Source organism: Mobula birostris, chromosome 13 (assembly GCF_030028105.1).
Source record: "Mobula birostris isolate sMobBir1 chromosome 13, sMobBir1.hap1, whole genome shotgun sequence".
NCBI classification, from domain to species: Eukaryota; Metazoa; Chordata; class Chondrichthyes; order Myliobatiformes; family Myliobatidae; genus Mobula; species Mobula birostris.
Window position 1 is genome coordinate 48,316,130 of NC_092382.1, and position 18,570 is coordinate 48,334,699.

At 41.4% G+C, this 18,570-nt stretch overlaps 1 protein-coding gene and 1 long non-coding RNA gene across 3 annotated transcripts in view; one reads left to right on the forward strand and one right to left on the reverse strand.

The window, feature by feature from the left end:
• Positions 1–18,570, reverse strand: part of LOC140206800 (NACHT, LRR and PYD domains-containing protein 3-like) — a 53,456-nt gene that overhangs the window by 29,722 nt on the left and 5,164 nt on the right. Inside the window, exon 1 of one of the 2 annotated variants that reach the window (XM_072275025.1) lies at positions 15,952–16,036. The exons of the other annotated variant lie outside the window; for it this stretch is intronic. The gene's annotated coding sequence lies outside the window, so the exon portion shown is untranslated. Of the gene's footprint in view, positions 1–15,951; positions 16,037–18,570 lie in introns of those variants that run through there. 2 annotated transcript variants of the gene reach the window in all.
• On the forward strand, positions 5,788–11,035 carry LOC140206804 (uncharacterized). The gene is made up of 3 exons (XR_011888390.1): positions 5,788–5,925; positions 6,201–6,240; positions 10,956–11,035. It is a non-coding gene; the product is annotated as an uncharacterized lncRNA (long non-coding RNA).

An 18,570-nucleotide genomic window follows, 5' to 3' on the forward strand; every position in this document is an offset into this window, starting at 1 on the left:
ATTATGGTGAATGTGAAAAGATCACACTGATAGTGAAACAGTACCCTACCGACGCGTTTCGGGAAGAGAATAGAAACAAGTTTCAAACCCACGTGGCCACTTGGAGAACTTGAAGAAAACACAGCAAATGCCTCACCTTCACAGGTCTGTGCTGTTGTTTTACCATATTGTTAGTGGTCTTGTTCCCAAACATTTAAATTGGAACGACTTTAGATTTGCTACTCTCAGACATCAGGAAGAACCCTGCTCAGGAGGAGATCACTGAGTCTTCAATGATGTCAATACAATCCATGTTAATCCAAATCCCTTGATGACCACATCACTGTTCTCCCCAACGCCACCAGATTCTTCGGTATTTCAAGCCTTCCACTTTGGACTTATTTAATGACTCTAACTCTACAGCAGTATGTGGTACAGAATTCCCAACACCCTTATTCAAGGCCAATCATTAATCTGCTCTACCTTCCCACTTCAGATATTCATCAATTTCAGCTGGTATTTTATAATATCGTGCCGTGTTTTGTCCATTACACCAGCAAGAATTCACTGCTCTTTTCATTTATGTCATGGGTAACTACTTGGATTGCAATCACTGCTTCCGAATGTCCTGCACCTAACTGGACCCATGAAGGCAACATGGCCTCCTGAAGCAGTGTATATCAACAAAGAAACACATGTCCTCCCTCTTGTTAATGAATTTAACAATCGGACCCAAATCCTACTGTCCCCTTCACCCTTGTATAATTTGTTTGGGCTCGGCCCTGAGGAACCGCAAGGTGGAGCCATTAGTGCCCAATAGTGGTTGGTGAATATCGTTTGGTTGGCCAGAAAGTCTCAGAATTGTCTTACATTGTCGATCCAATCCTGCTCTTCTGTCTGGACATTGCTAAATTATACGCTACATTTCGCATTCCTTGGCTGTGGTTTGTCGCCTCAATCCCTCAATAGCCAATAGACAATAGGTGCAGGAGTAGGCCATTCGGCCCTTCGAGCCAGCACCGCCATTCACTGTGATCATGGCGGATCATCCACTATCAATATCCAGTTCCTGCCTTATCCCCATAACCTTTGATTCCGCTATCTTTAAGAGCTCTATCCATCTCTTTCTTGAAAGCATCCAGAGACTTGGCCTCCACAGCCTTCTGGGGCAGAGCATTCCAATTATCCACCACTCTCTGGGTGAAAAAGGTTCTCCTCAAACTCCGTTCTAAATGGCCTACCCCTTATTCCTAAACTGTGGCCTCTGGTTCTGGACTCACCCATCAGCGGGAACATGCTTCCTGCCTCCAGCGTGTCCAATCCCTTAATAATCTTATATGTTTCAATAAGATCCCCTCTCAGCCTTCTAAATTCCAGAGTATACAAGACCAGTCGCTCCAATCTTTCAACATATGACAGTCCCGCCATCCCAGGAATTAACCTTGTGAGCCTACGCTGCACTCCCTCAATAGCAAAAATGTCCTTCCTCAAATTTGGAGACCAAATCTGCACACAGTACTCCAGGTGTGCTCTCACCAGTGCCCTGTACAGCTGCAGAAGGACCTCTTTGCTCTCTCTATATATATATACACTCAATTTCCCTTGTTATGAAGGCCAGCATGCCATTAGCTTTCTTCACTGCCTGTTGTACATGTATGCTTGCTTTCAGTGACTGATGTACAACAACACCTAGATCTCATTGTACTTCCCCTTTTCCTAACTTGATTCCATTTAGATAATAATCTGCCTTCCTGTTCTTACCAAAGTGGATAACCTCACATTTATCCACATTAAACTGCATCTGCCGTGCATCTGCCCACTCACCCAGCCTGTCCAATTCACTCTGCATTCTCATAAGATCCTCCTCACATTTCACACTGCCACCCAGCTTTGTGTCATTGGCAAATTTGCTAATGTTACTTTTAATTCCCTCATCTAAATCATTAATATATATTACAAACAGCTGCGGTCCCAGCTCTGAACCCTGCGGTACCCCAGTGGTCACTGCCTGCCATTTCGAAAGGGACCCGTTAATCGCTACTCTTCGTTTTCTGTCAGCCAGCCAATTTTCAATCCACGTCAGTACTCTGCCTCCAATACCATGTGCCCTAATTTTGCCCACTAATCTCCTATGTGGGACTTTATCAAAGGCTTTCTGACAGTCCAGATACACTACATCCACTGGCTCTGCCTTGTCCATTTTCATAGTTACATCCTCAAAAAAATCCAGAAGATTAGTCAAGCACAATTTCCCCTTTGTAAATCCATGCTAACTTGGACTGATCCCGTTACTGCTATCCAGATGTGTTGTAATTTCATCTTTTGTAATTGACTCCAGCATCTTTTCCACCACCGACGTCAGGCTAACCGGTCTATAATTCCCTGTTTTCTCTCTTCCTCCATTCTTGAAAAGAGGGACAACATTAGCCACCCTCCAATCCACAGGAATTGATCCTGAATCTATAGAACATTGGAAAATGATTACCAATGCGTCTATGATTTCTAAAGCCACCTCCTTAAGTACCCTGGGACACAGGCCATCAGGTCCCGGGGACCCAACAGCCTATCCAACACCATTTCCTGCCCAAAATAAATTTCCTTCAATTCATCCATTACCCTAGGTCCTTTGGCCACTATTACATCTGGGAGATTGTGGCATTCAGACCTGACCTGCAAAGGGTTGTTACCCTTTCAACTTTGTACCCTGGTGCTAGCTCTCTTACAGTTCATGATGCTTCCTGCATTTGCTGTTGTCCAGTGAATGGATGGGTCTGGGATTCTCCATGGGAGCTGTTCGGCTGTACCTCTGCTTAACAACCTACTAGGCTTACTGGACTAACTTGAATATTGAAAAGCCATGTATAAACAATTGTCAATACTTGGCAATTTTCCTCAAATCGTGCATTTCTCATAAAAGAATCAGCGGAGGATGAGTGCTCTGGGAATGGAAGAAATAAATGAAATAAACAGATAAAAACTAATTCACTGGTCTGTAGAAAAAGCAGATTTATTCCATCCTCATGTTTTAGGATCTATAATAGTGAAAAAGAGAGTGAATTGTGTTTGAAGTTTCAAACACAACTTGTGACTTGTGAGATTCTCACAGCTATGGAAAAATAGCACCATAGTATTTAATTTGGAGCTGCTTCATGTGCAAATATGCACAATGGTGCTTGTCATTTCCATCTACAGTCTTACATGCAAGGTTTCAAAAGTAAATTGTGGACATTCACTGAGAATATAGCATGTTGCTCATGCTAATGAATTGGCAATGTGATACAATAACTGAAATCCGCACACAGCACATAGTTTCACCAATGAATGAGCAAGGAAAGAAGAGCCCCAGACATGAGACTAATCTCTTGACACCATTTGTAAGAGTTTTTCAGCTGCTTACAAATCACAAATCAGTCATTTCAAGTGTGTGACGTTTCACTTTCTTGGGGATAGTTATCCTGCAAGTCCATTGTTACTGTGAACTGGTAGGAAAGTGGAGCTGAGGCTAAGACAGATAGATCGATACTTTTCGATCCCAAAGGAAATTGCAGTGTCACTGTAGCATTACAAATGCACAAATATATAAATACTAGAAAAGTAAGAAAGAACGAAAAATAAGTTAACTCAAACAACCTAACTGAAGGGGATATTCACTTCCCAAGTTATAGACTGACTCATTAGAGAACTTAATGGCCAAGGGGTAGAATGACTTCATAACAAGCTCCTTGGAGCAGTGCATGCCTTAGTCTATCTCTGAAAGTGCTCCTCTGTTTAGCCAAGGTGGCATGCAGGGGGTGAGAAACATTGTCCAAGATTGCCCGGATTTTCCATGGCATCCTTTTTTCTAACTCAGCCTCCAGTGTGTCCACTTTGACTCATATAACAGAGCCAGACTTTCTAATCAGTTCATTGAGCCTGTTGACATCACCGGTTTGATGCCATTGCCTCAGCACATCACCGCATAGAAAATTGACTGGCAACAACAAACTGGTAGAACGTGTGAAGGACAGACCTGCATACTCCAAAGGACCTCCGTCTCCTTAGGAAGTAGAGGTGTCTCTGGCCCTCCTCGTACAAAGCCTCTGTGTTGGTGCTCCGCTCAAGCCTGTCATCCAGGTGCACCCCAGGTAGTGGTAGATCCTCACCACATCCATACTCTCACCAGCAATAGTAACAGGAAGCACTGCTGGCTTAGTTTTCCTAAAGTCCACCACCATCTCCTTTGTCTTACTCATGTTAAGCTGCTGATGATTCAGCTTGAAACATTTGACAAGGTCCTCCACCAGGGCCCTGTACTCATCCTCCCATCCTCTCTTTATACACCCATTGCTGAGACATCACAGAATTTCTGCAGATGAAATGACTCAGTGTTGTATGTAAAGTCTGAGCTAGGTACAGGGTAAACAGGAAGGGGTTCAATGTAGTCCTCTGTGGGGCCACCGTGCTGTTCATAGCCATGTCTAACACAAAGCTCTTAAGCTGCACAAACTGTGGTCTGCCAGTCAGGTAGACCCACATTCTCCAATGGAGCATGGAATGGTCAAATGGCCACATCATTGTGCTTACGTGTATCATGCTCACAGTATGAGGATTATGATGGAACAGTAACTATGGGTCTTGCCATGGCTGCTCTTGACCACAGTGCAGGTAACAATAAATTACATTGTAATGTATCCTCCCTATATTGGCGATAATGAAATTAAAAGTAATTAAATAATATGCTGGCGGCTGTTCTTTCAGGAAGGGAACCTCCTCTCCAAATACCCATCAGAAAACCCCTGCATTGGAGATGATTTATACCATCCTCCTAGAAATGACTTAGTGATACACTTAATACAGGGGTATATAGAAAGGAGAAATGAGGCCGATCTTGCATGCAGTGCCACATCGCACAAACATATAAATGAAACAAATTTCCAGCTGCCGCCACTCTCCTGGGCCCCGGTCTCAGTGATGCCAGAAACTGAGATCAGTGCAGAAGGGTGAACCAACCTCCTGCCACTGGAAACACTGGCGAGTGCAGATGGTCTGGGCTGCCCTGTCCTTAAAATTCCATAGCTCTGGCTCGACGTTCAGAACTGCAAAGGAGGGGGGACAATTTCATAAATATCTCCAAAAGCAGTGGGTGTGGGAGTAATATAGTAATAAGCAATTTTGTTAATTATAATCATGGAAGAACACTGCTAATTCCTTTAAGAATGAATCTGTCACATATCCATTGTCTATTTGATAATTTAGTAATTTCCGACCGTTATTGTTCAATTACTGTTCAGTGCCTTGATAGTGTGAGCGGACAGTGATGGAGAGGAACATGATGGATGACTTCTCTCAGTATATTCCCTCGTGTGTACCCTCCTGATTCTGATCCCAGCAAGTCAGTGTTATGGTTGCAGAGGTAAATTAACACACACCAAGTAAATTTCAGCTCCATTTGGAAAGCATTAACCTAGCTCACATCTACCTCCTGGGCTCAGTGGTTGCTCGGAAACAACCTGTTCCATGCAACTTGGACTTTGGAGTAAATTTGTCCGTTTACTCACTTTTCTTATGTCAACGTCTGGTAACACTGACTATGCTTCTTTCGGCCCTTCTATCTGTGCTTCAGAGGAAGCATAGCAAGCTCAGGCCCGATATGATATTATGCTTGAGTCGGATTATACTTTCCGCACCACAACTCGCTTATTACCCACAGCAAGCTCCAGCTGATAGGGGCAAGGGTTACTGTAACATCACTGGCCTCCAGACACCAGTAGTATGCGCATTGTTTGCTAAGTATTCAATTCTTTTTCTCCTGTTATTTCCCACAGATACTGATCGTACATGTTCAAACTCTACCTGGGCTGAAATTGGCAACAAGGATGTGACGAAGCAAATCTGCTCCTGATTATTGCGTTCAAGGACTGTTGTTCAGCAGGCCCATGAACTTGCTCTTCTGAGACAAGCTTCAAGGTAACAACTACAGTTCTATAACGAGCTAAATCTGTCCCTGAGCTAAAAAGAGTAATGCTCACATTTCAGTTTCTGCATCTCAGCGATATTTCTTTCCTCGAAGATGCATTTGATTCCGTTATTATTTTACCAATCTCTCAACTAGTTGAAGATGTTTAGTTTTTATATGAGCTCTGTAAGTAGTTGCTGCTCGAGACAAATGAATGTAAATCATCCCACAACACGCTCCCATTGACAAGGCACGCTGATTTTTTTTTCTGCTTCCTTCTTTCCAGACGTTCTCCTAGTGAAATAGTTTGGTCTACAATATTCAGTGTAAGTATCCTGTCTTTGAAAAGGAACCATGCGTTCGAACCTGGATGCAACATATTGATACAGCTAGAGAGAAGGGAAGTTAGCAGCTAAATTTCATTCAGAGCTTGAGATTTGGTTTGCCACCCAAAACACTCAAAAACTTCTACAAATGTAATGTGGACAGCATTCTGACAGGCTGCATCACTGTCTGCTATTGGGGGAGGGGGGAGAAGGTGGGTCCACTGCACAGGACCAAAATCAGTTGCAGAAACTTGTAAAATTAGTCTGCTCTATCATAGGCACCCGCCTCCGCAGTATCCAATACATCTTCAATGGGCGGTACCCTAGGAAGGCAGCATCCATCATTAAGGAACCCCGTCACCCAGGATCTGTCCCTTTCACATTGTTGTCATCAGGAAGGAGGTACAGAAGTCTGAAGGCACACATTCAGTGATTCAGGAACAGCCTCTTCCCCTCTGCTATCCAATTTCTGAATGGCACTGAGCCATTTACACTACAAATTTCAACTGAACTATTTAATAGACAGACATATACTGACTGGAATTCAGTATTTTTTTCCTCTATATTTTTTGGAATGTACTGTAATGGGCATCATATATAAGTGTTTGGGTAAACAAGGTCTAATTGGGGATACTCAACATGGCTTTGCCCGTGGCAGATTACATCCAACGAATTTTACGGATGCTTTTGAAGCTGTTACCAAGAAGTTTGATGAAGGGAAAGCTGAATGTTGTCTGCATGATCTATGACAAAATACCCCATGGGAGGTTGGTCCAAAAGGGATATGTTATTTGGCATTCAGGATGAAGCAGTCAACTGGATTCAATGTTGGCTTAGTGAGAGAAGCCAGTACATAGTGTCACTTTCTAGTCCAATGCATCGGTGCTGGGTCTGTTGTTGTTTATCGTCTATATGAATGACTGAATAATAACGGGGCAAACAGAATCAAAAACTTGTGGATGACATCAAGATTAGGGGTAGAGTGAACAGTGCAGAAGGCGATCAAAGCTTGTAAGATGATCGAGACCATCTGGGAAAATGGGCTGAAAAATAACAAGTGGAGCTTAACATAGAAAATTTCAAGCTGTTGCACTTTGACAGGAAAGCCAGGCTAAAACATACACAGTGAGTGTTAGGGGACTGACATCACAAATATCACAAGTGACCTGACTTGGTCCAACCAAGCAGAGTTCACTGCCAAGAAGGCCCACCAGCGCCTTTACTTCCTGAGGAAACTAAAGAAATTTGGCCTGTTCCCTAAAACCCTCACTAATTTTTATAGATGCACCGTAGAAAGCATTCTTCTAGGGTGCATCACAACCTGGTATGGAAGTTGCCCTGTCCAAGACCGGAAGAAGCTGCAGAAGATGGTGAACACAGCGCAGTACATCACACAAAGCAATCTTCCATCCTTGTACTCACTTTACACTGCACGCTGTCGGAGCAGTGCTGCCAGGATAATCAAGGACACGACCCACCCAGCCAACACACTTTTCATCCCTCTTCCCTCCGGGAGAAGGCTCAGGAGCTTGAAGACTCGCACGGCCAGATTTGGGAACAGCTTCTTTCCAACTGTGATAAGACTGCTGAACGGATCCTGACCCAGATCTGGGCCATACCCTCCAAATATCCGGACCTGCCTCTCAGTTTTTTGCACTACCTTACTCTCCATTTTTCTATTTTCTATTTATGATTTATAATTTAAATTTTTAATATTTACTATTGATTTGTAATCCAGGGAGCAGGAAGCGCAGAATCAAATATCGCTGTGATGATTGTATGTTCTGGTATCAATTGTTTGGCGACAATAAGGTAGAAAGTATATTACTGGAGAAGGTTATCAAGATTTGTGCCAGAAGAATCAGATTGTTTGTGATGTATCCCAGGTAACTCTGGATGCAGTCAAGCCCCTTCAAGGTGCAACAAACCTGGTTACTGATCATATACAGACTCAACTACGAAGGAAACACATAAGACTGAGATTTGTGCCACATGGTCTACATGATTAATAACCATGATTGGCACAAATTTATTACAACTTGATCCCTATCAGGTACCAAACTGGCTATCAGGAGGGCAGACAGAAGAATGGCTTGAAGACAAGGTACCCTTATGTCACATTACATGTCTTACACTAACCAACAGTGCACTGGGTACAGATGGTGATTGTAAAGGCAGGTTTTATGTTGCTGCAAAGTTCCACATTCCTCAATGGGAAAAATGTAACCTGCCCTTTGAAAGGGATTCACATTGTCGTCAAGTGTCAGGAAAACACTTGTAGATTCACTACTAATGAGAATTGTTTATCGTCTATTCTGCCCGTGAATAATCAAGTCTTTCTTGCTATATGCATTGGTGGAACAGTCATATTACATATCAACAGCAGGCACGAGTCTTCCAAGGACTGGAAAACAGTGTCCTCTGAAGTAAATTTTACCTCTATCTGTATATAATGTGATCATAGCACACCTGCTGGGTGTCCACGGATAGTCAATAGAATGAGTGGAGGATAATGATCCTAAGATTAACATCCTTGGATCAAGGTGAGGGCGATGTTGGCCAGACGGAACTACAAGAGAAAACCCTGCATCAGACTACTTTTTGATGATTACAACAAATATACACTCAATTCTAATCTAAAAGCTCCAAAAACCTGAGCCCCTGTTCCTCTCTCTGAAACTGGATTGTTAACTTCCACACCAGGAGACCACAGTGTGTGGATCAGAAATAGCTTCTCTTCCTTCCTGACAGTCAACACTGGTGCACCTCAAGGATACGCGCTTAGCCCACAGCTCCACTCTCACTCCACCCATGACTGTGTGGCTAGGCACAGCTCAAAGGACAACCAGAAGTTTGCCAATGACACAACTATTGCTGGTAGAATTCCAGATGGTGATAAGGAGGTGTACAGCTGTGAGGTAGATCAGCTGGGTTCCGGTGACGTCTTCGTCCAGAATGGCAGCTTAAATCAGTAGCTCCTCCAGAAAAACGCATATTTTGCCCCATTAATCCATCAAATATAAGATCATTCAAAAATATCTGAATTGATGGGGGGGGTGTAAGAATGGGGAAAAAGAAAGGAGATTTCAAAAAAGCATCACTGCAGAGCCTATGGAAGAGAGACGTACAACGAGTGGCTCTCCTACGCGGGTGCGTGGCGGCAAAGCTGACGATGGGCCTTCTTCAGGCAAAGTGGTAAATATGATAAAGATTCTGGAAGAGATAAGGGAAGTCCAAAACGACATAAAACAACAACTAAATGATATAAAGTCAGAGCTCGCCAACGTCCATCAGAAAATAGCGGCGGCAGAGACACGAATTGACAAGGTGGAAGATCGCGTGCAAAACGTGGTACAGATACTAAGTAAGATGATAGAAATATTAAATCAACAGGAAAGTAAATTGCTTGACCAGGAGGGAAGATCGCGACGGAAAAATAGTAGGATTTATAATGTTCGCGAAGGAGCAGAGTGGTTGTCAATGATGGAGTTTGCAGAAAAGGTGCTGCTGGAAGCACTGGAGATTTCCCCGACTATGGAGATTGAAATTAAGAGGGCGCATCGTGTGCTCATCCCGAGGCCTTCCAGAGACAGAGAAAGTAAGTCGCGGTCAACAGTACTTAGATTCCTTCGATTCAAGAGCAAGGTGGAGATTCTACGAAAGGCCTGGGGAAAGAAGAGTTTATTTTGGAAAGGGAATTTAATATATTTTGATCAAGATTAGTCCCCAGTGGTCCTACAGAAACAGAAGGAATATTCCAAAGTGAAACAAATATTAAAGCAAGAAAAGATTAAATTCCAAACCATGTACCCTGCTAAACTGAGGGTGTTTTATGAAGAAGGGATACAGCTATATCAGACGGTGGAAGAAGAGACTACAGACATGAACAACAGAGGGTTGCTCGTTAGCGTGGTCAGACCGCGGGAAAGCCTGGCTGAGCAGTTATCCCGATCTGCATGGGAAATAGTAAGAGTATCGAGAAAGCAGGGGACGGGAGGAGGATGAGGGAAGGATATTAGGAAGAGACTGTGAGTTCTCTGAGGGCAGCCCTCACCTCCTCCAGAAGAGCCATAAGGTTTGGCTAACTTTAAAAGTACTGATAAACTAAACGGAAGCAAAAGTAGACGGTGATATACCTATCTCGAGAAATACGTATTATAATGTGGTTTTTATATTACTATTTTTTTTATTCATTCATTCACTCCTTTTTCCCCACCTAAATGAGAATATATACGTGGGAGGAATACACAGGGAAATGGACATAAATTGTTTTACTTACTTTTATAGGTACTGCAGTGGGGGCCCTCAACTCACAGGTAGGAGGGTCTATCCCCCACGGCTAGAAGTTTCTTCTAGCACAACACTGGGTTGTGCTAGAGACCCCAGCCTTGGAATCACACCTTCGTTACCTTTTTTTATTATTCGCATTTCTTGGCTCTTATTTGTTCAGGGAGTAGATCGATTAAGTTATATTCTACAAATTTCAATGATATACTAACAGATAAATACACATGGCTAAGGACAAAGTAAAATTCATTTCTTTTAATGTCAATGCGCTGTTAAATTCAATCAAACGCAGTAAAATTCTATCAAAAATGAAAAAAAAGAGCAAGCCCAGGTAGTATATTCACAGGAAACTCGTTTAAGTGATAATGAGCATGGAAAAGTAAAAGAATGGGCTTCACTAATTTGTTTTTTCTGCTCATATAAATCAGGGCATAGAAGAGGAGTTGCTATTCTCATCTCAAGCAAGCTAAATCTTGAAAAAGCATTCAAAATGGGAGATAAGGAGTGCAGATATATTCTGGTAAGGGGGAATATAGACAGAAATCCAGTTACTTTATTAAACACATATGTGTCTCCAGGAAGTGATATTAGTTTCTTTCAGGAAATTATTAATATTATGGTAACAGAAACAGAAAGTCTCTTGATATGTGGGGGAGATTTAAATTTACAATTACAACCAAAGTTAGACTCTTCCAATAGAAAAACTTATGAAACAAAGTCCTAACATAAGAAAGTTAACACTTTTTTTGAAGATGTTGGTCTAATTGACATATGGAGGGACCTTTTCCCGAACAGAAGGTATTACACTCATTATTCTGCCCCCCATTCAGTATATACAAGAATAGATGATTTCATAACATTTGGAAAAGATAAAGACAAAATAATCACCTGTGGAATTGGGACAATAGATGCAAGTGACCATGCACCCATATATATTTATCTGTTGATTTTGATCTACAACCAAAGAATACAATTTGGAAACTAAATTCAAGTCTGCTCAATGATCCCTATTTTAAGGAACAAATTAAAAAAAGACATTGGTGTTTACTTAGAATTCAATGATAATGGAGAGGTTTCACCTCCCATTCTATGGGATACTCTGAAGGCTGTCTTAAGAGGGAAAATTATAGCAATATCTTCATATAAGAAAAAAATAAGGAATAAAACATTGGAGGAATTACAAAATAAGCTGAAGGAACTAGAAGAAAAACACAAATTGAGTTTGGCACAGGACACACTTGAGGAAATTTAAAAAGTTAGGAATGAAATTAATAGTTTGGCTACACAAGAAATTAGAAAAAAAATAATGTTTCTGAAACAAAGACACTATGAAAGTGAACCTAAATCTATGAAAATACTGGCATGGAAACTGAAAAAAAAGAGAACAGAAAATACAATTCATAGAATTAGGGATCCAAGAACAAAAGTGATAAAAAAATAAGGTAAGTGAAATTAAAGAAGCTTTTGAAATGTTTTACAAAACTCTATATTCCAAAGTTCCAGGGGGAAGCATAACCCAAATTGACAACTTCTTGAGTTCTTTAGAGTTACCCACTTTAAGCAAAGAACAAAATAGAATGATGACTACTGACATAACTGAAGCTGAACTAAAAACTGCAATTAGTAGGGTTAAACTAAGCAAGTCACCAGGATCAGATGGATATACGGCAGAGTGGTATAAAGAATTTAGAGATGTGTTAATTCCTGTTTTACTCCCCACACTGAACTGGGCTCTAAGAAAGGTGCAAATGCCACCCAGCAGGAAGGAGGAGGTAATCTCAGCTGTACCGAAAGAAGGCAAGGATAAAATGGAATGTGAGTCATTTAGACCAATATCTGTTCTTAATGTGGATTATAGAATATTTACCTCCATCACGGCCAAACGATTAGAATAGTTTCTACGCACACTGATACATAATGATCAGACGGGTTTCATACAACAACGCCAATCACAAGACAATATACAAAGGACACTTCACAACATTATGGATCATATGAAAAATGAAATTTAAGCAATTGTGATAAGTGTGTATGCTGAAAAGACATTTGATTCAGTTAATTGGAATTTTCTTTACAGAGATTTACATAGATTTGGTCTACATGACACAATTATTAAAACTATACAGGCACGATATGACAATCCTACTGCTAGGATTAAAATCAATGGATATTTACCTAATAGTTTTACGTTAGAAAGGGGCACGAGACAGGGTTGTGCATGGTCACAGCTACTCTTCGCATTATATCTAGAACCATTAGCTCAACACATTAGACAAAATGAAGATATTAGGGGAATTACTATTAAAGGGACAGAGCGTAAATCGGCCTGTTACACGGATGACATTTTGATCTATCTACGTCAACCAACATACTCTTCACCTAAATTGATGCATTCCTATGAACAATATGGCCAATTATCAGGATACGAGAGCAACGTACATAAAATCCAACTACTTTCATATAACTATAGCCCACCAAGAGAAATTGAAAGTAGATATCCTTAGGCATGGCAAACAGAGTCCATCAAATATTTGGGTATCGTTATGCCAAAAGATTTGGCAAAGTTATCAGAATGCAATTATCAGCCTATATATATAAAAAATTAAGGAAGATATAACAAGATGGAACCTAATTCCTTTCCTTAGTCTCAGTTCAAGGATTGAATCTATTAAAATGAATATACTGCCCAGATGACTATATCTCTTTCAGACCCTACCAATAGAAATTAACCAAAATCAAATCAATGAATGGAACAAGATGCTATCAAGATATATATGGCAAGGTAAAAGGCCTAGAGTTTGTCGCAGAACTTTGCAATTAGCCAAAGAAAAGGGGGGATGGGGCCTACCTTCTCTTAGACGTTATTATTTTGCAGCACAGTTGAGAGCTGTGATATGCTGGTGCAACCCATCATATAACGCTCAATGGAAAAACATTGAGGATAGAATACTTTCCATCCCCATACAGGCAATTTTGGCTGATAACAACCTACAAAGTTACATAAATATTATTGATAACCCATGGGTGAAATGGACTCTTAAAATATGGAAAACTATTATAAAAGAATATAAACTAGAGAGAGAAACATGGCAATTCTTAAATGGTGTGCATATGACTCAGATTTTACGTGAAATAAACTGGATGCTAGATTTAAGGACTAGACAGCTAAAGAAATAACAGCTATTTGCAATATAATGAAAGAAGGAACACTGTTCAGTTTTGAAATGGTCAAACAGAAACACTTATTAGAAAAACAAGACTTTTATCGGTATTTACAGATGCGACAGTATTTTAATAGGACGGTTAAAAATGTAACCAAGGCAAGTACATGTCTGATAGAGCTATTTAGAAAAGCACACAATTCAGACAATGGTAGTAGAATCATTTCAAGCATGTCTAAGGGTTTGTCAAATCTTAAAACACATTCGACTTCATACATTAAAACAAAATGGGAGAAAGAAGGAGGGATAATAATATCTGAGGAAGAATGGACACTAAAATGGAGGTATCAATGGAAGTGTACCAATACTGGCTGGTTACTTGATTTTATTTACTGTTTATTTATTTTATTTGTTGTTTTAGAGCATTGAGTACGAGAGTCGCAAACTCATTTTCGCTGTATTGGTGCATGACAAATTGTACTATGAAATGACAATAAAGATATTTCATTTCATTTCACAGAAACGGAGGGAGTTTGGGTGGAAAAAACTTGATAAGATATTTTATTACACCCTCTCAGAAATCCCATTATGATAGTAACCTCCCTGTTTGCTGGAGAAATTGTGGAAATCAAAATGCAAACCAATATCATATTTTCTGGGAATGTCCCGTTATCAAATACTATTGGAGTGGGATGCATAATGCCCTACAAGACATCTTTAAATGTGAAATAACCTTAGAGAGTAAGGCCATATATTTTGGGTATATACCTCAAGAATGGTTGAAATGAGATAAATATTTAATGAATGTACTGCTGGTGGCTGGTAAAAAGACCCTTACCAGGAAGTGGTTGTCACAGGAGATCCCAGCTTTAGATGTATGGATGGAAATTACAATGAGCATTTACAAAATAGAGAAGATAACAGCATCTGTTAATCATAAATTGGAACAATTTGATTCATACGGAGAAAAATGGTTTAACTACATAACACCTCATAGGCCTGATTTTATTCTCGCAAGTTAATGAATATGTTGTTAAAAAAAAGATCACTCCCTACTCTGTACATAATTTTCTTATTTTGATTGTTCTTTCTTTCCTCTCCTGTCTATAAGTGTATACCTCATAAATATTATGTGGAGATTTGTAACAAATATGATTATTTGATATATATATACAGTATCTGAAATAGATTTTATGGAAATGTTTCTTTGATGGTGAACTTCAATAAAAAAATAAATTACAAAAAAAGAGAGAGATCAGCTGATTGAACGGTACCAAAACAACAACCTTGCACTCAAATCGGTAAGACCAAGGAATTGATTGTGGATTTCAGGAAGGGGAGGTAGAGGGAAGAGCAGTGGAAGAGTGAGCGAGCAGCTTCAAGTTTCAGTTTGTCAACATCTTTGAAGATCTGCGCTGGGCCTAACATATGGATACAATTACAAATAGCATGACAGCCGCTATATTTCATCAGGAGGTTTATGCGATCCTGGACGTTACCAGACTCTAGAAAATGTTAACGGATGTAACACAAAACAACAAGTTTCACAACATATGCCAGTGCTATTCAGTGCTGATTCAGTGCTCGGGACCGTTTTATGGGAGGGTCTAAGACCAGGGGTCACAGCCTCAGAATGGAGGGACGTCCTTTCAGTGCGGAGATGAGGATGAATGTCGTTACCCAGAGATGATGAATCTGTGGAATGCTTTGCCACAGGCAGCTGTGGAGGCCAAGGCTTAATGTGTATTTAAGGCAGAGTTTGATAGATTCTTGATTAGTCTGGGCATGAAGGGATACAGGGAGAAGGAAAATTAGATCAGCCACGATGTAATGGCGGAGCAGACTCAATGGGCCAAATAGCCTAATTCTGGTCCTCTGTCTTCTGGGGTAGATCTGGGGTGGCTTGTTTGCAGGATGTTCAGGGACGGATAAGTCCTGTGGGGCCCTGGTCAACTTTTTAAATTACAGTAAGTTTGGGAGGTGGGATGTGGCTTCTGTTATCCTCCCATTGCAGTGGGCGGCGGCAACACTATAACGAGGAAGAATCAGGAATCACAGGCTGTACAAAACGAGAGTGTGTGTCAGATCTGTATCTGATTGACTTGCCCGAACGGGCCGACAAGGCAGAAACTCATACAAGTGGCGCTGCGTCCGGAAAATACAATTTCTCCGTTTTAAAGTGCTCTTTCCGTTCGGTGAATTGAACTGGGGACACCGCCGAATATCAGACCAGCAACACTCCGCGACAGGCGCAAATACTCACCGGTGAGCCGGGAGCCTCTCTCGACGGGCGAAAACTTTCCCCAAACTCCGGGCCGAGGTAACACCGAATGCAGAAGGACGGAAGGAAACGGCCGCCCATCCGGAGATAAGCGCATGCGCAGCATGATATCCGCGACTGTTTGCTTCTCGGCGCAACAGAGCTGCAGTAGGTGCCGTCTCACTGGCTCTTCACTGAACCCTGGAGCACCGACTGTTATTGCTATTAATTAATCATTGCCCGATGTCAGTCATCGAAAAGTCACGAATCATGTAGGGGTCCTTTTATGACAAACAATGAAGGATATCAGCACCGATCCCTGCAGAATTCCACCAGTCAGAGAGGCAAACATCTGCTGCCACTATTTGCCTTCCTCCGCTATGCCAATGTCTACTCCCATTTACTACCCCACCTTGAATGGCAAGAGAATAAAATTTATTGGTGAACATCCTATGTGGTACCTTGTCAACTGCCTTGCTAAAGTCCATGTAGAAAATATCCAGTGCCTTACCTTCATCAACTTTCCTAGTAACATTCCTTGTAAGTTCTTTGAAAAACTCAATAGATTGTCTGGAACACACAAAGTCATGTTGGATATTCCTAATCAGTCCTATTTATTTAAGTACTCCTATAACCCGTCCTTCCAATGTCTTCCCATGTCTGATATCAAGTGCACTGGCCTATAATTTCCTGGTTCAATTTTGGAGCCTTTTTCAAACAGTGGAATGAAATTAGGTATCCTCCAATCCTCTGGTACCTGTCCTGTCTTTGAGCATAATATAAACATATCGGCTGCATCCCTGCAATTTCGCTTCTATCAGGGTCCGAGGGCTGAACTTCTCAGTCACTGGGGATTTATACACTCGAATTTGCCCAATATGCCAAACATCCATGGCCTCACTTCTATAGATTATTTTCCCGAGTGAACACAGAAACAAAAATCCACTTAAGAACTCCTCCATCTTTGTTGGCTCCATGCATATATTACCATTCTGATCATCCAGATGTTCGATTGTGTCCCCTGCAATCCTGTTGCTTTTAAAATATCTGTATAATCCCTCACCTTGTCTGCTAGGACAACCTTAGGCCACCCTATAGCCTGCATGGTTTCTTTCCTCAATGTTATCTTGCATTTCCTCAACTCCAGAAGTACCTCATTTTTTCCTACCTGCCTACACCTGTTATGCACCTATTTTTTTTTCTATACCAGGACCTCAATATCTCTTGAAAAACTGGCATATTTATCTTTTATTTGGACAGGCACATTGAAGTCTACAAATTTTATCTTTCAATGTCTCCCACTTACCAAGTACTCATTTGCCACAATATAGCCAACCGCACTAGTCAGATCCTTTTTGAGGCCATCAGAATAGGTCTTTGCCCAATTTAGAATCTCACCCCACGGAACAGAGCTATTGTTGTCCACACTTCCTTTCAATCTGATGACATTGTGGTCACCAGAATCAAAGAGCTTCCCTACACAGACTTCTGTTATGTGTGTCCTAGCTCAGTCCCTAATGGGAGATTGAGTATCACACTTGAGAGTTTGGGACTTCAATGTACTGATTAACGAAACTTCCCTGAAGACATTTGTCAAATAAATGAGTACATCTACTCAATATACGGTATGAGAGTTCCAGTCCGTGTATGGAAGGTTAAAATCAAATTATAACAAATTATGTTTCTTGCAATATTCACTGACATCTACTAATTTGTTCTTCTAAATCCCACAGACTCTTGAGTGTTCTATAAGATTGACTCATTAACATGTTCAAACAATTTTCATTTCTCCGGTCTACCCATAAAGCCTCACTAGATGAGTTCTGTCATCTGTCCCTCCTGCACACCATGACATTTTCCCTGAGTAGTGAAGCCATCCCTAGCCCGTTAATCCCTCGCACTCTGTCGTGTGTAAAACAATGGAACCCCAGAAAATCTGCAAGCCAGTCTCAATAATGGTGACAATATCATAATTCCATGTGTTGATCCATGATCCAAGCTCATCTGCCTTTCCTTCAATACTTGTTGCATTGAAATATACACAGCTCAGAACATTAATCACAACATGGTTAACCTTCGATTCCTGACTCTGTCTGAGGTCTTAACAACATCTATTTGAGAAACTTGGATAGGTAATGGATGGGAGGGGATGGAGGACAGGTCAATAAGCTCAACGGATTAACAGTTCGACAGGGAGACCAGGACCCGTGCAGAGTGAAACTCCTGGTGTGTGAAAGGGAGAATAGGAATCATTCGCAGTAAAGCAGCCAGTGTGGGATATGGAGACCAGGAATGGTGCACGATAAGATTCAAAGACCGGGAATTGTTTACGGAAAAATCCCCGTGTGGGAGTTGAGACCGGGACCACCGCTCTTCACCCTGCTCTCTTCTCCCTGATTCTCCCTCACCCCTCCCAACTCACCTCACTCATCACCCGTAGACCTCGCCGTCCATTCTCATCATCCCCCCCAGAACTCACCTTCCTACCCCTCCGCACCCACACCTTCACTTTTTCTGCCTCGATCCCGTCTCCTTCATTGCTCTGTCATTGATGTCATTCTCACTCGCCCGTCTTTCCTCGCCGCCCAAATCGGTCACCTTTCCTCCTCACTGTACAGCCCA